Below are 21,781 nucleotides of genomic sequence, written 5' to 3' on the forward strand. Positions count from 1 at the left end.
ATTGCTGTTAAACAATGCCGACTCAAGTCCCAGAGCTTTGATTCCCGATGCCTGCGAGTCATCTATGACCCATCTTCTCCTGCTCAGGACTCCATCACTGGTTCATGGGCGCTGGACACCGGATTTAATTTCTCCATTTCAAGACAGCATCACTTCTCCTCAGCCTGCAATCGAGTAGTAAACACTGCTAATCTTCACACGCTCACCCGTGCTCATCCTGCAACAAGCTCTTCCACCTCTATCAAGGCTGCTCTCTTGAACGTGAGATCAGTGTCTAATAAAACTTTTATTCTGCAAGACTTTATTACCTCAAATAATCTGGATTTCTTCTTCATCACTGAGACTTGGATTTTAAATGGTGACTCTTCTTGTTTTATTGACATGACTCCACCAGGTTATTCATTTTTAAACTCTCCTCGCCTGACTCATCGTGGGGGGGGGGGGGCATTGCCACTATTTTTAAAAGTATGTTCTTGTGTCGGAGCCTTACAAGGGGTCCGTTTAGCAGCTTTGAACTTCAACTTTTCGAAGTGTGCAGCTCCCCTTCTCTGCTGTTTGCTGTGGTTTATAGACCTCCTGCAATTAATGAAACTTTAATCTCTGAATTCTCTGATCTCTTGACTGATATCACTCTATCTCATGATAAAGTTTTTATTGTTGTTGATTTCAACATTCACATTTGTTGTCAACTGAAACCTTTGGTCAATGACTTTTTATCACTTTTGAACTCATTTGATTTTATACAGCATATTAATACGCCAACCCACTCTCTCAGTCACACCCTTGATCTCGTTCTTACTCGTGATATTTCAGTGAAAATTATTGATTTATGTGATGTTTCTTTTACTGATCATTTTTCTATAATGATGGATCTGAATATTACTGTTGATGTCCCGACTAATAGCTGTCCCCCACGCTGCTCGCGCTTTTTAAATTCTTCTATTATATCTGATTTTAAAACCATTTTCTCTAGTCTTAATGTGCATGACCAAAATAATGGTATCGATGATTCTGTCATAAAATTTAATTCTTTCTGTAAAACGATTTTAGACTCAATTGCTCCGCCCAAGATACGCAGTAATAAAGGTAGACCTGCTCCCTGGCTAAATGAAAATACACGATCACTGCGCCGCGCCTGTCGAACTGCTGAACGGCGTTGGAAAAAAGATGGACCGATTGTCTCTAAACAGATTTTTAGGACTTCTCTTTTCAATTTCCAGGCTGAAGTTAAGATAACTAAACAAAACGTCTTTGCCGATTTAGTATCCCATCACTCAAAGAATCATAGGGTCTTATTTAATTCAATTAATGCAGCCATTCACCCCCACTCTGCGATGGGATCAAATAGCATTGTTCATCCATGTGACCAGTTTCTATCATTCTTTGTCAGCAAAATCGATACTATCCGCCGTGGCGTTGTTCAAACGGGCTATGAACTTTCTACTGTTAATCATGACATTGTCTTTGAATCCTTTGATCTAGTCTCACTTTCACAGCTAAAAAGAACTATTGACACCCTTAAACCAGCCCCCAGTCCTCTGGATATTGTACCACCCTTATTAGCCATCATCAATGATTCTATTAGTTTGGGAGTTGTGCCCTTATTTTGTAAACATGCTGCAGTCCATCCCTGTCTAAAAAAGGCAGAATTAGATCCTGGAGTTTTATCCAATTTTCGTCCAATTTCACAACTGCCATTTCTGGCTAAAATTCTAGAAAGAATTATTTATAATCAATTGGTTGATCACCTTAACTCCAATAATTTATTTGAGATCTACCAATCTGGCTTTAGGTGTTATCATAGTGTTGAAACGACACTCCTGAAAGTGTTCAACGACATCTCTCTTATTACTGACTCAAGTGATGCGACAGTCCCTCTCTTCCTTGACCAGTCTGCTGCCTTTGACACTATTGACCATGAGATATTGCTGCTCTTAACTGGTTCAGGTCATATTTAACTGGTAGACACTTTTCAGTGACTTTTAATTCCTCTTCTTCATCTACTGCTTCTCTTAAATATGGTGTTCCTCAGGGATCCATTTTGGGTCCTATTTTATTCTCCATATACCTTCACCCTATTGGAGCGATTTTTAGGAAATTTAACATTTCTTTTCACTGCTATGCTGATGATACTCAGGTTTATATTCCTGTCTGCAACTCTACAACAAATCAACTCCACAACTGTCTGTCGGGAACTAAGATCCTGGATGGCTAATAATTTTCTTGATTTGAATCAAAATAAAACGGAGGTGCTTATAGTGCTTATATCAGCTAAAGCCCAAATTGGTCTTGGACTTCTCGGCTCTTTCTCTGTCTTTTCCAAACCTCAAGTCCGCAATCTTGGTGTTACCTTTGATAGTAACCTCTCTTTTGAGAAACAAGTAAATTCTGTAGTCAAGAGTTGCTTTTTCCAACTTCGTCTATTAGGTAAAATAAAACCTTTTTTATCTTCTAGGGATCTTGAGATAGCTACTCATGCGTTTATTTTTTCTCGCCTCGATTACTGCAACTCTGCTGTATTCTGGGATTAATAAATCCCTGATACACAGGTTACAGTTGGTCCAAAATGCTGCCGCTCGCTTTCTGGTTGGGGCAAGAAAGTATGACTCTGTCTCTCCTATTTTAGCTTCTTTACACTGGCTGCCTGTCAGTTTTCGAATTGATTTTAAAATCTTGCCGCTAGTTTTTAAATCTTTACATGGGTTTGCTCCTGCCTATTTATCTGAACTGTGTGTTTTACATCAGCGATCTAGAGTGCTTAGATCTTCTGGTCAGCTGTCTCTGGTTGTCCCTCGTACCAAGTGTAAAACCAAGGGGGACAGGGCTTTTGCAGCTGCTGTGCCTCGCCTGTGGAACTCTTTACCTCATCATATAAAGGAGTCGTCTACAATTGAACTGTTTAAAACAAGATTAAAGACTCATTTCTATTCACTTGCATTCCGTGACCTTCAGTAATAATGATGGTTTCCTCTTTGTGATTATATAACATTACTTCTATTTTTTATGTATATAACATTACTTCTATTTATTATGTATTTTATTTTATGTTCATATATTTTATTTCTATTTATGTTTTATGTTAATTTGTTTTGTTTTTCTTTTATTCTATTATTGTAAAGCACTTTGGCCACAGCATTACTATGTTGTTTTAAATGTGCTATATAAATAAATTGACATTGACATTGGATAGTACAGCTAGCATACAGTATATATGTGTGTATATACTGTATGTCTGATGAATAAAATCTCTTTTATTGCTGTGTATATTCTGCTTATACTTTCTAATGCATAGCATGGATATTTGAGGATATTTACTCATTTCATTTATTTTTCAATTGAGTAATTTTTCCAAGCCTACCTTTTTACATTTACTTGAGTAGTTTCCATGTGAGATACTTTTACTTAAATCCATGTTTGTCTGTGTTATAATACTTTTTATTATGTGCACTTACTAAATTTAGAGAGTTCAATTTAGGTCTTTAGGCTGTGAGTGAAAGCACATTTAAACTTAAAAGGAAAATGTAAACTCCACACAAACTCTGACCTTGCTGAGATTTCAGCACACTCTTTTGCAGATGGAAGGTGGCATCACTAATTATCATACTAAGATGTTTGGTCTTGCCTGTTGCAGGAAACTGACGTCTGAGGTGGTACTCCGTTAGCAGCAGTGTTATATTTTCTGTTATTTCTTATTATCCCGAGGTATCCTGTATTTACCCAACCCGAGGGTTCTATTATAGTATATGCAAGCATATATAAACATGACGGGTAAAAAAGGGGCTCAGAAAGTAATGGAAAAGAAACCTAAAGCTACATCCAAGTCTAGACAGGCAAGTCAATGTTCAAGTTCAAGGTATGGCCTTTCAGAGACTGACCTGGAACAGACAGGCGAAAGCACAAACTTCTCGGGACCACGGTCCACTGCATCATCTCCAGTTGAGAGCGAATGTGCAAGTGATGCAGGTCATGATTGCTCGACAATTCCAGAAGATCACTTGAAACTGGAAAAGGCCTTGCAGTCCGCGCTTTCATCTACTCCTCGTGAGCCGGGAACATTAGCTGTAATAGAGCTCACCGCTTCATCTACGGTGAAAAGCAGAAATGATCTGTCCGAACTGAAGGTAATGATCGTTGAGCTCAAGCAAGAGATAAAGAAAGATAAAAATAAATAAATAAATGGTATGCTCTAAGACAAGCAAGAAGACAAGCGAGAAGCTGCGGCGGGAGCTGCAAGAGCTGAGGCAAGATAATAAAGACTTGGAGAAAGGCATATATAATCGCTTTGAGGTGGCCTTTAAAGGTATGCTGGAAAAAATTGAGGAGCACATTCAGGAAAATACATCTAAATTGAGAGCATTTGCCGATCAGCTGGAAAACGTTAAGCAGACATTCACGACTCAAATTGAAACAGCCGAACATTTGGCATCAACCGCTGATGGAAAAGCAACAGCTGCGAATTCCGAATGCAAAAAACTCAGAGACAGACTTGCTGCTCTGGAAGATGGATGCAGAAGGAATGATATTAGAATAGAAGGTCTTCCTGAGGATCATGAAAGTTCAAACCCAGTGAAATTCGTAGCTGAACTATTCTTCAAAATAATTGGAGAGGACCTTAAATCAGACACTGAGATAGTGGCAGCTTATTGCATATGGGGATCGAACACATCTAAACCTAGGACTTTCGCTGTGCGCTTCGAGAAGTTATAATCTAAATTAAATGTAATGTCACTTCTCAGACAGAAACAAGAGATTATATTTGAAAATAACCTCATTCGTATTTTCCCTGATTTCTCACCCCCAACAGCTGCTAAACGTGCACAGTTTGTAACTGACCACAACTTATCAGACCCCTGGGGCCTCATGTATAAATGGTGCGTACACACAGAAATGTTGCATAAGAACGTTTCCACGTTCAAATCACGATGTATAAAACCTACACTTGGCGTAAAGCCACGCACTTTTCCACGGTACCTCATACTCTGTCATACGCAAGTTCTCCGCTCGGTTTTGCAGACTGGCGGCCCCCAGCGTCAAAGCTGTGCTACTGTTCCTGTGTGGTTACCCTTTCTTAGATCCACATCCACGACGGCGGCTTTATCAAATACACTGAAATTAACCACATATCGTTCATAAATTTAATGCATCTGATTGTAATTAACCTGTAACAATATAATGGTCCAGAGAATGGTCAAACTATTCTAAATACCATAACTGCTTTAGCGCTGTTACTCTCACTTCACCTTCTTCTTCTTCTGTCAGCTGCTCCCGTTAGAGGTTGCCACGGCGGATCATCTTTTTCCATATTACTCTCACTGCACCACTCAGAGTATTTATATCACTGTATCTGAGTGTGAATCACAGATCTACAGCGATTGGAAAGAGAATTATTGGTATACAGCATCAAGCACTCTCTGCCTCAGCCATTCGCTATTTGAACTGCCCTCATCCGACCAACGCTTCACAGCCTTTTCTGTTCGGACCTCACGGTTCACAAACAGTTTCATCCCAAGAACTATAAACAACCTCAATCAGTCCATCAAGTGCTCCTTGTAGAACTGTTTGTACTTGCAAGTTACCGTGAGGTAATTAACCGCACATTGTTTATTAGTTTAATGCATCTGATTGTAATTAACCAGTAACAATATAATGGTCCATGGAATGGTCAAACTATTTCAAATACCATAACTGCTTTAACGTTGTTACTCTCACTGCACCTTCTCCTGCTTTCAGCTGCTCCCGTTAGGGGTTGCCACAGCAGATCATCTTTTTCCATATTGCCCTCACTGCACCACTCGGAGCAGCTGATCGGAACGAGAATATCGGTATACAGAATCAAGCACATGCTGCCTCAGCCATGCTTCCTATTAGAACTGCTTCTCACACGGCAAACTCTTCAAACCTTTCATGTACGGACCACGCGGTTCAGAAAGAGTTTCATCCCAAGAGCTCTAAACGCACTCAATCAGTCCATTAACTGCTCCTTGTAGAACTGTTTGGACTTATAAGTACAATCACCTCACTGTAAACTTGCACTACAGTTATAATATTGCACAACCTGAGCCACTTTGTAAAATGCGTACAGTATTTACATATGATGACGATATCATTTTTAAGATGAAATGCAGCAAAATATGTTGATTATATTATACAGATAAATCTTTAACTTTAACTACATGGTGCCGCTGTGCTAGCAAGGAGCTGGCTCTCCGTTCATGGATTGTTCCTGCCTTGCGCTGTTTTCATGCTGTGGCTGGCACGACACTGGAAGGATAGATGGATAGAATAATTAAACATTACAAAGATATTTCGATGTTCCTTAAAAGTTTTGAAAAATCGGCGTTCTAAGCTTACAGATGGCTTAACGTCTATTACAGAGCTGATTGTGTGGTGATTAGGTATTTGGAGAAAGAAAAGTAAGGACAGGAATTGGGGGTTAGTACATTTGAAAAAGACAGTACTTCTGTAATAAAGCATTTCATTGAAGGTCGCGCATGGCGCAGCAAGCATCTTGTTGCTGTAAGACATGAACAATCACTGCGCCACCGTGTTCCCATGTTTAATAACATGCTTTAATGCATATCATCATGAAAATGATATCACGTAGATTTCGCAGTATTTGAATTACTCAGAGAGCTGTAATATTATGAACGTAATGGATTCTGTGTCCTGTCGGAGGAAGAGCACGTAGTGATTCAGGCACATAGAGCACATATAAGATCAAATACACAACAAAGCATTTAACGTGCTACCTTAGTTACGATGGGATTTGAGAAATTAGTAAATTAAACGATTTTAAAATGAAGTTTATGATGTTCTGTTTTAATGACAAAATAAACTATGTGATTAAAGTGGAAATTTCGAGATTAAAGTTGACATTTCATGCTTTTTTCACACTGTGTGCCTTTTTTTTCACTGTACCCTAATAAGCTTTCATATGACACTCAGACGGTGGGCTACGAGTCACCTTTTCACGCCAGCTTTGATATGTGACAACTTTTTTACTTCGGGCACTGTGCGACTTTGTGAACTTGAGCTTTTGAGTTTCTCCAACACGCTATGTCACTCGATCAACTTCCTTTTGTTGCTTATATAACTGTTTAAACCAACAAATAGTACGTTTTTCTTTGCCTCCATTTGGTATTCGCTGAATTTCTTCTATTTTTCCTCATACTTTTGCCATTGCCTTTTCACAGAATGCTGGGCTTAAGGGCTATTTATATTGATTTGCATATTCAAAGAGGGGTAATTCTGGGAGGAGTTGGGGCGTTACAGCAAGTGCGTGCACGTGCATTTATTTCCACGCTGAGCGGGATTTATGTAGTGGAAGAACGCGGAAGTTGGCGAACGCATATATTTCTGCATCTGGATTTTTCTGTGCGTAAGCACATTTCGGCTTTTGTGCTTACGTCATGTTATAGTGTGAATTCTACGCACGGCATTATGCATGATGCCCCTGGAGATTTCTAAACCCAAACTCAAGAACATATTCCTTCTACTCACCAGTGCATCATTGCTACTCAAGAATTGATTATTTCTTTGTTGAGAAAAGCCAAGCAAAATAACACCTTTAATTGGCTAACTAAAAAGATTACAATATGCAAGCTTTCGAGGCAACTCAGGCCCCTTCTTCAGGCAAGATGTAAGTTCTTTGTAGATAACAATTTCTTGCCTACAATTAAATCCTGCAAGTATGATGCTATTGTTATTTCCGACCATGCCCCTCTGATCTTGGAGCTAAAATCACTAAGCCCCACATACGCATCTTGCAGAAGGCGTATTAACCCACTTTTATTAGCAGACAAGAACTTTATAGAATTTATATCAAAACAAATCAGTTTTTTTTCTAGAGACAAATACATCCTCAGAGGTCTCTGCAGGAATACTCTAGGAAACCCTGAAGGCCTTCTTAAGAGTACAGATTATCTCATATCTTTCCCACAGAAATAAATTGGAAACCAAGCAGGTATCAAAGCTAACCAGCGAAATTACTAGAATAGTACAAGAACATGCCAGGTGTCCAAGTGAGGCTCTTCATAGGAAAAGGCAGGTTCTGCATTCAGAACTCAACCTCTTGACAACTAACGAAACTGAACAACTTATTTATAAATCAAGACATCATTACTATGAATAAGCTTTTAGCTCAACAAATCCACAAGCAAGAAGTTCACAATGCAATCCCAGCAATCACCAACACAAACAGAGACAAAATCATTGACCATAAAAATATAATGCACACATTTAGAGACTACTATGAATCCTTATATTCTACTGAGTTTAAAGAAGACAAGACACAATCTAATGCATTTCTGGATTCATTAGAGATACCACAAATAGATACTCTTATGGTAGAAGAATTGGGTAAACCGTTGGCACTATCAGAATTATTAGATGCTATAAAGTCACTTCAGACTGGGAAAGCAGCAGGCCTGATTGCTACCCTGCTGAATTTTATAAGAAGTTCTCCACTCAGCTAGCTCCCCTCCTATTAGCAACATTCACAGAAGCTAGAGACATTAAAATTCTACCTCAAACTTTTCGCCAAGCATTAATCACCATCTTTCCTAAACAAAATAAAGACATATTACAATGTGCATCATACAGACCAATTTCACTTCTGAATAATGATGTTAAGATACTCTCCAAAGTCCTAGCTAGAAGAATGGAGAAAGTGCTGCCTTCTGTAATATCATAAGATTAAACTGGATTTATTAAAGGCTGACACTTAGCGTCCAATCTTCGACGCCTGTTTATTGTAATATATTCACCCACAAAGTCAAACATCCCAGAGATTTTATTATCCTTGGATGCAGAAAAAGCATTTGATATGATTGAATGGAACTACCTTTTCACTACATTGGAGAAATTTGGTTTTGGTCCGAACATTTGTGCATGGATCAAACTATTGTATACCAGTCCAGAAGCTTCAGTTTGTATTAACAACATTAATTCAGACTACTTTAAACTAGAATGTGGTACCAGACAAGGATGCCCCTTGTCACTACTATTACTTTTTGCAATCGCCATTGAGCCACTGGCAATTCACTGTTGAAACGCTTATGAGATAAAGGGGATTATCAGAGAAGGACTTAAACAGAAAATGTCTCTATATGCAGATGATATGGTACTATATATATCAGACCCACAAAATACTGTGCCTGCAGTCCTAACAGCACTAATAGAATTTCAAAAGATTTCTGGTCTCAGAATTAATTTGCCAAAAAGTGTGCTCTTTCCAGTGAATTCTCAAGCATGCAATATTAGATTGGACACCTTCCCTTTTATCATTGCAGATCAGTTTAAATATCTAGGGGTAAACATCACAAGTAGACATAAAGCTCTATATCAACAACATTTTGCTGTCTGTATGGAAAAAATTAAGCAAGACTTGTATAGATTGTCAACCCTTCATTTCACTTTAGCTGGAAGAATGAACATTATTAAGATGAATATCCTCCATAAGCTTCACTTTTTATTTCAAAACATCCCAATATACATCAATAAATCATTTTTTAAGAAATTAGATTCAACCATAACCACATTTATTTGGAATTCAAAACATCTACGTATCCAAAGAGTGACCCTGCAAAGGCCAAAGGCATAAGGTGGCATGACTCTACCTAACTTTCAATTTTATTACCGGGCAGCAAACATAAAAACTATAAAAACCTGGACATGGACAAAAATAGATGAACATATACATGCTTGGTCTGCAATAGAAATAAAATCCTGCAGTATTTCTTTATATTCCTTGCTTTGTGCCCCAATAAATGCAAGTTATTGCAAATATACTAACAACCCAATTGTGCTTCACTCACTCAAAATATGGAACCAATGTAGGAAGCATTTTAAGACAGAGAATCTTTTATCAGTGGCACCTCTGCACGAGAACCACCTTTTTCAACCCTCGCAAACATATGCAGTTTTTAATGTCTGGAAAACATTTGGGATTAAATCACTTAATGATCTGTACATAGACAATGTCTTTGCATCATACGAACAATTATATTCTAAATTTAACTTTCCAGCAACAAATTTCTGTTTAACAGAATTAGAAACTTTGTTAAACAGAACCTGCCCAATTTTCCTCACCTCCCACCTCCCTCTATGCTGGAAAAAATATTGCTCAGTTTCAAGGACTTAGACAGCATTTCTGCAATATATAAAACCATTTTACAGTCCCTCCCTTTCAAAGATCCAAGAGGACAATGGGAAAAGGATCTCTCACTCAACATATCAGAAAAGGAGTGGAAGGTAGCAATGCAGAAAATTCACTCGAGCTCCACATGCGCAAAGCATACAATTATTCAACTCAAAATTATATATTGAGCACATCTGTTTCGTTTAAAATTGTCCAAAATGTTTCCAGGGCAAGATCCAACCTGCGAACGCTGCAATCAAGTTCCATCCTCACTGGGTCACATGTTCTGGACCTGCACAAAATTAACATCATTCTGGACCAAAATTTTTAAATGCCTATCAGACAGCCTTGGTGTCACAATCCCTCCTAACCCATTAACAGCTGTGTTTGGTGTACTTCCAGGTGGGCTTAAAGTGGAGAAGGACAAACAAACCGTGATTGCCTTTACTACACTATTGGCACATAGACTTATCTTGCTAAACTGGAAGAATCCTAACTCTCCCCTTTTAAGTCAGTGGGTAACAGATGTTTTATATTATTTGAAATTGGAAAAAATTTAATTCTCACTTAGAGGATCTGTGCAGAAATTTTTCGAAACCTGGCAGGATCTAATCAATAACATTTTAGAATAAGCTTCTAAAGCACAGAGGAAGCAGATTCTCTCCCCATTTCTTTCTCTTCTCCATTTATCTATATTCACTTATTAATTTATCTATTTACTTATTTTTACTAGGTTTAAGTCTTATTCTGCTGCCCATGCTCTCTTTCTCAGGGGTGGGGGTTGATTTGTTTTCAGTCCTATTCTTGTAAAATTGATCTATTTGTATGGAATGTTGTGTGATTTCAATGAAATCAATAAAAAAAATTTTAAAAAATTATCGTACTATGCGTCATGGCAGACGAGCCACTATTGTTTAACTTTTCATTTAGGGATTTTTCAGTCACATTTGATCTGACATCTCCCCACAATAACAATGAATATCTAAAAGGGAAAGCATCAAGTGAAGCCAAACCCAAGAAAACAGGTGCAGTCCTCTAGGTGCTTGAAGATCTAGAAGTGGAAGGTTCCCCTCCAGCACCCTCAACTAGTCACACAGTAAGCATGATAAATGGTCGTACTTCATGAAAACATTGCTATCATTTCTTTTTCATGAGTTGTACACCACCAGACAACAATGTGGAAAAAAGCAGGTTGTAAAAGAGAAAACATAAGCAGTTCCAAGATTAGGTTGACATGGATATAAATATAAAACTCATCACTCTTTCTTAATGTGGCATCTCATCTAAGTAAAATGGGGTTGGAAAATACTGTGGTACTTGAACAAATACCCAAAGACACCAAAAAAATGTCAAACTGGATATTTCCAGTTTAGTTGGAAAGAAAAGCATATATCTCCATGATAAAATTCCAGATCTGGACATGACAAAAGGAAACAGTTAAAAGTTTCTGGATCCATGGAGGTGTGGAAAGTATCAGTCTTCTTCTGTAAGTTTATGTTAGAATTAGGATATCTGCAGACACATTTATTGAAAATACAGAAATCAATCAATCACAATGCTTATCTGGTTAACAAACATTTTCTATTTGAGAAAACCACAGCATTCATCTTGTGGCTTCTTTACTTATCAGACAAAAAGAAGAAATTCACAGTGCTACAAACAAAGGAAAACTCCATGACGGAAACCATGGAAAATTCATCTTTTCAATCACAGTGCTGTATTCTGCTTTTTCAAAGACCACAACAATGCTAAGGATTAATGACATATAATTGGTCCTATTCCACGAGTGTACACTTCAAAAATAAAAACTGTAATTATAATATCTTTCAAATACATGTTGCATGTTTACTTATATACCCTGTGGTGTGTGGCCGGCTAAATATTCCGGCCCTCACCCCCAGGCCGCCAGGTGGAGCTCTCCCAACAGCGTGGACGTTCCCCGAATTCCAGCAGGGCATCATGGACTTTGTAGTTTATATGCACAGCCCTGCTGGATACCATGGGGACCACCAGGAGTCGCTGTGGGGAGGCTGCCGGACTCTTACTTGCCCTATAACCCGGAGGTGCGTCATGATCACATGACAAGAGGAAACGACATGCTTCCAAGTTGAAGAAAGGAGCTTTTTATCCGACCGAGTGTTCATGATCACATGGACAGAAGGGAGAATCACTTCCGGGTCATAGACTATATAAAGGACTCTGGGAAACCAGTACACTGAGCTGAGCTGGGAGGTAGAGTGGCGAAGTGTCTGGGAGTGTGGAGGATTGTTTAGAGTATTGTTTATTGATTTATGAGTATTGTGGAGTGGAGGGTGCTTTGTGCACTGTATTGTTCAAATAAAGGTAGTATTTGGACTTTTACCTGGTGTCTGGAGTCGAGTCAGAGGGTTCAAGAGGACGATAAGGGCCTCAATCTATGACAACCCCTACTATAAAAAAGCCAAAAAAAACACTCTTTTTGTGTGGAAATAAATTTGTATAGGATTTCTTAACAGTTTGTGCTATTTAACCTGGGCTCTAATTGCATATTTAATTCTTAGGGCATTTTTCTGTGTTCCTCGCTATTTGTTAGTCTGGTTTACTAATTTTTTGCTTGTTTGTTTGTTTTGTTTGGCTCATTAAGAGCTAGTTTAATGTTAGCCATGTACACACATCTTTCCTTGTAAACAGGTGAGCAAACAAATTGCCTTTGCAATTTAGCTGTATTTTCAGGTTAGTAATAGGGTCTGCCAGTGTACCACATAATGTGTTTTTCCCCATCACTGCTAAACACCATTGGCATCTTATTGGCATATTTTAGGCTAATTAAATTTTTATTTTTTATGTTACTGCTGCTCACAGGCTATCTACCCTATTGACTTTAAGTTACTGGCCAATTAACTTGATGTCAAGTCAAGTCAAGTGAAGTTGGGGAGCAAGCACTGGTACAGTGCGTTGCCGCACCCACTACTCAAAGAAACAACTCAGGATCCCGGTTGGCAACCCCCCAGGCAGACACACAGTTCAGGCCCACCCTCCAGAAATTACCCTCTATCTGCCGCAGCCAGGTGTTACGTGGGCGAACCCTTGGCCTGGTCCAGCCTCACGGGTCCACAACAATGAGGATCTTATGAGCTGGATCACCCTGAGGGAAGCACGCCACATGGCTGTAGTGCCGTAACTGATGCTCCCTCACAATGCAGGTAATGTGCCTCATTCGGGACTCCATGAGCAACCGCTCATTCGACACAAATTCAAACCAATGGTACTCAAGGATTTTCCAGAGAGACACAGTACCAAAGGAGTCCAGTCTTCGTCTCAGGTCACTGGATAGCGTCCATGTCTCACAACCATATAGCAAGACAGGAAGCACCAGGACTCTAAAGACTTGGACTTTCGTCCTTTTTCATAGATATTGGGAGTGCCACACACCCCTTTCCAGCGACCTCATGACCCTCCATGCTCTCCCAATCTGTCTACTGACCTCATAGGAAGAGTCACCAGAAACATGAATGTCACTGCCAAGGTAAGTAAACCTCTCAACAAGGTCAACACTCTCTCCACAAACAGACACACTGCTGATGGTTGTGCCCAAGAGGTCATTAAAGGCCTGGATCTTGGTTTTTATCCAGGACACTTGCAAGCCCAGACACTTAGACTCCTTGCTCAGTCTCTCGAGCGCCCCGATCAGAGCCTCCATTGACTCCGCAAAGATCACAGTATCGTCAGCAAAGTCAAGATCCGTGAATCTTTCTTCACCAACAAATGCCCCACAGCCACTGGACCCCATGACCTTGCCCAACACCCAGTCCATACAAGCATTGAAAAGAGTAGGAGACCAGCCTTTCAAAAAGGATTGAGAACAAACATTACTGCCTTTCATCAATTTTCATGGTAAAACTACAATCGGTGTAATGTATACATCATCTTCAGGTTCAGGTCTGACCTGTATAGACTTATGTGTTATTAATATATTTTTGTCATTTGAAAAACTTCTCAAGAATGCAAATTGGATATTTCAATGAAAGCATTTTCCTAATCTTCCTCCATTACCTATTATGAAGGATTTGCAGTGTAGTACTATAAGGAAAGTATCTTAAGACCACATCAATATTTTCACAATAACAGACCTGATTGGAGATGGCACTAAGAACAACACATTACAGCTAGATTCTGAAAAACTTTCTATCCTGCATTTATCTGTTGAAGTCATCTCAAATTTCACATCACATTTATCTCTCTTTTCCTAGGCCATCAAAAATATCTTTTTAGACACTGTATAAGAGATGGTGTTTCAAGGACTAGCCTTCCTCCCTCATACAATGACTATCAAAATATATTTACAATTACAAGCTACAATGGGCACCTGTTCACTAAAACTGAATAATCGGAATTACAGAAATGTTGCCTGGTCTGAGACATTTTGATTTGATGCAGATGGTAGGTTCATAATTTGGTATTAACAACATGAATTCGTGGATCCAGTCTTGTGTGGATGAAACAGGCTGATGTTGGCAGTGTAGTGATTATAGGAATATTTTCATGGCATAAAGTATTCATTTTAATGCCAAATGAGTGACATTTAAATGCAATGCTATTCTCAAGCACTATTGCTGATCTCATTCATCACTTTACAACCACAATTTAACCTTTGTGAAATGTATAATTCCTTCAGGATGATATGCCTTTTCACAAAGCACAGAACATCCATCCATCCATTATCCAACCCGCTATATCCTAACTACAGGGTCTGCTGGAGCCAATACCAGCCAACACAGGGCGCAAGGCAGGAAACAAACCCCGGGCAGGGTGCCAGCCCACCGCAGGGCGTGCACACACACAGACACACCAAAAACAATTTAGAATCTCCAATGCACCTAACCTGCATGTCTTTGGACTGTGGGAGGAAACCGGAGTACCCGGAGGAAACCCACGCAGACATGGAGAGAACATGCAAACTCTACGCAGGGAGGACCCAGGAGGCGAACCCGGGTCTCTTAACTGCAAGGCAGCAGCGCTACCACTGCACTAACGTGCCGCCCAGCACAGAACATCTCAGGCTAATTCCACAAATATGATGGTCCCCCAAGTTTACTTCAAAGACTACACAATCCTTTTTTCTCAAACCAACAGAACAGTTTTAGGAAGAGTTGAAATAGGAGGCTTGCAGTACGAATGACCTGCTCAAACATCTGCAACAGCTGTGAGCTACTGAATAAGCACAAAATAAAATCCCTAGAAAATGTTTGTTGAATCCATGTCTCGGAAAAGTCAGGCAGTTCTGCAGGCAAAAGTGTGGTCCTACTTAGTACTAAGATTGGAATACCTAATAAATTGGTAAATGAGTGTAACAGTATAATTTGGCTAGTTTTGTTAGGGTAAAATTAAATTTCTGCACTTTGAGAAAAACACACACACACACACACACAAGTCATATTGAATGTTATTTTTAAACAAAGTGCATCTGACAATGGATGAGTTAAAAAGATCAAATTCTTACAATATGCTTATTTGTATCCTAGCAGCATTAACATCATTAACAAGAACTGTTAGGCAGCATCATGATGGTGGAAGAATTAGGCACAGGATGTGCTACTCCATTAAGTTTATCATTAATTGTTGAATGACTGTATCTAAAATATTGGTACATAACATACTAATCTTTACAGAGTTATCATCTTAACACTGTTGCACGAAAGGGACAATAGGGGACATGAAAAAAGACAACACAAGGTCAACCAACGTGTATTATAATGGCTACATCTGTTAATCACCTCTAATTAACCCCAATGGTAGATTACATTGTGTCCCTGGGTAGCCCTTCACCAAGACTGACTCTTAACTCCAAACTGCTGATTTCTAGATCATTATCAACTCACTGAAAGACATGCCATTAAAATTATTCTCTTAACTGTAAACCTAGGTATTACATATTGTATCCGCATGCCACAAACATTCACATTATTGATTTTGTCTATATTTTTTTATGTATATAAAAGGTATGGAGTCAGTCTATCTCGGTGGAGAAAAACCCTATGGCCAGAAGGAGGAAGTTGGACTCTGTATACCACTTCTCCCACTCTATCTAACACAAGGCAAGGTCTATTTTTTTGTGGCACCCTTTGCTTCATGTTGGGCTAGAGACACATACACATTCTCCTTCCCCAAAGTGTCTTCCCTGTGTATGGAGATCATAGTTCCGGCATTGCCTTTCTCCAGTGGCTTGAAGGTGATTTTGGGCAAATTCATGTGCACCATCCAGGCGATCCGGCAGGTGGCATGCATACTCTAATCTTGGGAAGGATCATGGGCATCGGGAGTACACCCTTATGAAAATTCTAGGGGGTTTTGGAGTTCACGCCCTAGCATTAGAAGTGCTGGTGTGCTGGCTGTTGACTCCTGAACAGCAGAGTGGCAGGCCATTAAAACCAATGGCAATTGTGAATACCAGTTTCTTTGTAGTCATTAAGGCCAGCTGTGCTGTTAGGGTCTCTGTTGAACCATTTTGCAAGTCCATCTCACTGGGGACGCAGTGGAGTGGTGTGGGTTTTCTTGATCCCCAGTTGTGTGCACATTATTTGGAAAACCCTGCTTTCAATGTTGCAGCCGTGGTCAGAATGCAGTTCACTGGTATTGCTAAATCGTTTAAAGAAAACAGCTACACAGTTATGCTTTGTTTAACGTGATTTTATTAAGTGCAGGTTTTGAATAATGCTCTTATTTTGAATACGAAAGCCCCTTGAATACCACGGCTATAAATTTGATTGGCGCGGTTTTTAAAAATTGTGCCAAAGTGGAAACGAGAGGTTGCAACTGAACGTGCAGGTGTCACCCCCCCTACGCCCAGCTCAGCAGCCATAATGGGCATTCAAACTCTCATGGAGTCATGTTTTCGTTGCATATTTTCACCAGTTGTTCACTTTTTTATCCTTTCTTTTAAGCGCTTGTCCTTTCCAAACATGAACAAGCAAATTGGAAAGTGAAAAGAAGAGAAGAAAATTACTGAAATGGATCTTGATGTTGGCAGGAGTGCGCTTGTCTGCCGCAACTTAGAAAGTCAAATTGCTTGTTACAGATTGATCTACGGGAGCCAGAAGAAAGATCAAACAGTCCGAATGACCCTCCATAACTTCTTTTCTAAAACATGATGTTAGTTTTAATTAGTAAAGATTTTGTTTGCATTTTGACTTTTATTTTATACACACAAATACGAGTACTTTTTCCATGTAGATTTTCCACATTTTAAATGATGGATCAATTATATTTTTTCCCATTAGTTTTTTTATTTTATTAGCACGGTTTTGCATAACATGGCAATATCAACGGATTAATTAATCATGTTAATCAAGGGATACCTGTATGAGTTTCAGCAACTGTTTCTGCCTCCTAGTCTGGCAGGGCTTAAGCCTCAGACCATTTGCTAAAATAGTCCAACACGACAAGCACAAAATGTTTCCCTTTCTCAGATCTGAGACATAGGCCTAAGATGTCAACAGTTACCCTTTCCATAGGTGCCCATACCTGACACTGCTATAGAGAAGCACATGACTGACCTTGGAGACATCTGGACAGAGCATCAGCATTCTTGCGTCTTTCTCCTGCCCGATGTTCTACATGGTAGTTGTGTATCTGCAGTTGCTCAGTCTATCGTGCTAACTGTCCATCTGGTTCCCTGAAGGTCATGAGCCACTGTAGTGCAGCATGGTCAGTTCTGATGTGAAATGGCAGGGTGGCACAGAATGTAAATCACTACATGTGCCTATCCATTTCAGGAAATCCAGACCTAGTATGAATTCATTGGGAACAGCTATGACCCATACCTCTTGCAATACAATACAATCCTTACACAACACCAAACCATCATCAGAGCCTTCTCACCAGTTACAGTTCTCAGACATGCAGAAGTAGGTTCCCAGGTCACACTCTTTAACAGAATATCTGATCTCACAATAGTTGCTGTTGAACTTGTATGTGTTGTGTTGAACCACAAGTGCTTGACAGACCCTTCTAAAGACACATGACAGCAATCTCCCTGCCCAGTGTGAACCAGCAGAACTACTGTCCTTCGGGGGTACAGCAGTGTCTAAAGGACCCTTTAAGACAGACATGGGGCCCAGCACTGTCCTGCCTATTCTGGTCCCATCTTATTTTCCTGTTACTGAGTTTCCTTGGCTGATTCACAGCAGGGGCAGAGCTCCCTAATGTTTCCAGGTTGGTCACAATGCCAGTACACCAAGGGTCGTGATCTTTGTGAGTACTCTGATTGAAGCCGATCTCTAATGACCTCCACACTCCTGGCTGCTCTTGTCACAACAGGCTCTTGGTCTGCACCAAGTAAATATGTCTGGGATGCTGGTTGACTGGAATACCCATGTTGTAGACTGGTGTGTAGGGAAGTGAGCTACACACTGTCCTCCAATAGCACCTGCTGTACCTCCCATGCCTTGGCCAATGCCTGCTGTAAGGGGGTAGGGACAGTAAGGCGGACCTGCTGACGTAAGCAGACAGGCTGAAATCCACTGACGAAAGCTTTTGTAGCTACGTCTTCTTGCACCATTGAAGAATGTTGAGGGCTCCTGCATTGAGCTAAGCATTGTACCTCTGCAACAAATACTCCCAGTTTCTCTTTCAGACCTCAAACTTTTTAAGCTAACAGCTGATTCAAGCCTACAGCAGGTTACAGCCTTCTAAAACAGTGTTCTATTGCTTTAACAATAGCTCCATAATCTTGGAGCTCACCTTCAATTAGATCTATTAAGATCAGCAGGGCATCATCCTACAAACTAGCAGCCAGCTGCACTGCCTGTTCCAAAGATCTCGACTAATTGGCTATAGCAATCATATTAAATCTAGCAAAATATGCCTCCCATGAAGAGCATCTATCATAACGTCCAGGTTTAAGCTTACTACAGTACTACCTGCCTGCAACTGTGTGTGGGTTGGTGGAGGGACAGTAAAAGTAGGCTCCTTCAATTCTCCTATAAACTTAGTGCTGCTCCCAAAAGTTGCTTCCTCTGAGGCAGCTGCAGAACTCCACACCTCAGTAGCTTCTACATATTCTACCAATGTTGCATAACCACAGCAACCTTTTTTGTAGAACTTCTCCACATGCCACAACTACATTTTTCCCTGCAGCTGTGAGATAAAATGCCCCTCCATTTCTTCCACCGTCCAAGCCTGCATTCTCAAAACTTTGTAGGAATTCAACCCAGTTGTACAGCCCAGGATAACTAGGCAGGTCTTTTGTACAGATGCTGTAAAAAGACGCCAAGCTTCCACTAGTTTGTGTGTACTGGTCTGTTGTACAAACGTTGAGATCTTGCTTGCCAGCAACAGTGCCTCTATTTATGTGACCAAACTGCACTGCCCTTCTACGACGCTGTAGCACGTTTTCAGATATGTGCGTTTCACTCATACCCAATACTTGCCTGGATTTCATTGGGGTTCTGTCCATTCTTATGCCTGGCCTTTCTCTGGTCACCATGTGGGCACTTACCAGGACTTGTGACACCAGTGTAGCGACCCTTTGAAGGAACCATACACCAGGGGCCTCATGTACAAACCGTGCGAAAAATGCACAAAAATGTTGCGTTCGCCTGTTTCCAAGCTCACATCGTGATGTATAAAAACTAAACTTTGCATAAAGCCAAAACACATTCTCATGCTAGCTGAAATGAAAGCATACGCAAGTTTTCAGCTCGGTTTTGCAAACTGATGGCACAACATCAAAGCAGTGCTCCTGTTCCTGAGTGTGCTTCCCTTTATTTTTTAGATTCACATCCCTGACACTGCTTTATCAAATACACTGACATTAACCGCATATCATTTTTTAGTTTAAGGCATCTGATTGAAATCAACCTGTAACCATATAATGGTGCACGGAATGGCCAAATTGTTCCAAATACTATAGCTGCTTTAGCATTGTTGTTCTCAGTGCACCACTGAGTATTTTAACCCATCTGAATGTAGAATCACAGCTCTACAGCAACTGATCAGAAAGCTCTATCGCAGATTGTGTAAACAGCGGATAGATTTTTTTGGGTAGAGCTTCAAGCATATGCTGACTCCACCATGTGCACAGTCTATTTGAACTTCACCCACTCAGAAAACAATTCAGAGCCTTTCCTGCATGAACCTCGCAGTTCAGAAACAGTTTCATCCCAAGAGATATAAACACACTCAATCAGTCCATCAAGTGCTCCTGGTAGTATTGTTTGTACTGATAAGTACAATTACCTCACTGTAAACTTGCATTACAGTTGTAATATTGCACAACCTGAGCCACTTATGCTTTCATATTGTATATTTTCATTTTTTTTTATTGTATTAGCATTATTATTATTATTGTTTTTGTTCTTGTTATTTTACCATTTTATAGGAAAACAAGTTTATGTAGGATGTGCATATTGAATCTCATTTTACCATACAATAACAATAAAGGAATTCAATTCAATTCAGTAGGAGAAAGTGCATATTTACAGATTACGATGACTGGCTTGTAAGTCGATTTAGATTTCCAGGTGCTATCTTCTTGGGCTCTTGATACCATTTTTAAGATGAAATGCAGTAAAATATGTATATTACATTATACAGATACATTTTTAACTTCATTTAAATAATGTATACTGTTATAATTAAACGTGTGGATATGGTGGACAGCGATAGCGATGAGCTGGAGCCCCATTCAGGGATTGTTCATGCCTCGCGCTGTATCCTTGCTGAGTCTGGCGCGGCCCTAGATGGCTGGAATAATTAAACATGTACTATGAAGATATTTCAGTGTTCCTTAAAAGTTTTGAAGAATCGGCATTGTAAACTTACAGATGGCTTGACATTCATTACAGAGCTTTTTGTGTGGTGATTGGTTATGTGGAGAAAGGAAAGGAAGGGAAGGAATTGGGGGTTAGTATGTTTGAAAGAGACAGTACTGCTGCAATAAATTATTTCATTGAGGGTTGCACATGGTGCAGCAAGCATCTTGCGGGACGCAGGAACAATCTCTTGGACAGGGGAAATATTGTTGCTACCACTGCTCCACCTTACCCCCATGTTTTATACATGCTTTAACTCCTATCATCATGAAAGTGATATCAAGTATACATATTAGTATTTAAATTGTTTAGAGAGCTGTAATATCATGAATGTAATGCATTCTGTTTCCTGTCTGCGTAAGAGAAAGCCCGTTTAAGAAGCATGCAGTATGATAGACGGCCGGCAGCTTATCCCGGCCAACACATCCAGGCCGCTAGATGGAGTCCTCCCTGCAGCATAGAGGTGCCCCGGATTCCTGCAGGGCATCATGGGAGATGGAGTTTGGATTCACAACCCTGCTGGGGACCGTGGGTGCAACCGTGTGATGCTGCAGGGAGACGCAGGGATTTTTATTTTCCCTATAGCCCGGAAGTACTCCCAAGTCACGGGGACAGAAGAACAGAAGTACTTCTGGGTTGAAGAAAAATATAAGTCTTCATCTGACCCGGAAGTGGTATTGAATCACATGGACTGAAGGACAGGAGCACTTCCAGGTCAAGGACTATATAAAGGACTATGTGAGACCCAGCAAGCTGAGCCAGAGTTGGGTGGTAGTATGACAGAGGTGCTGGGAGGAGAGGAGAGGGGGATTTTTTAATTTGTTTATTGTGATTATTGATTTATTGTTTATTG

The sequence above is a fragment of the Erpetoichthys calabaricus genome, chromosome 1 (assembly GCF_900747795.2).
Source record: "Erpetoichthys calabaricus chromosome 1, fErpCal1.3, whole genome shotgun sequence".
Classification (NCBI taxonomy): Eukaryota; Metazoa; Chordata; class Cladistia; order Polypteriformes; family Polypteridae; genus Erpetoichthys; species Erpetoichthys calabaricus.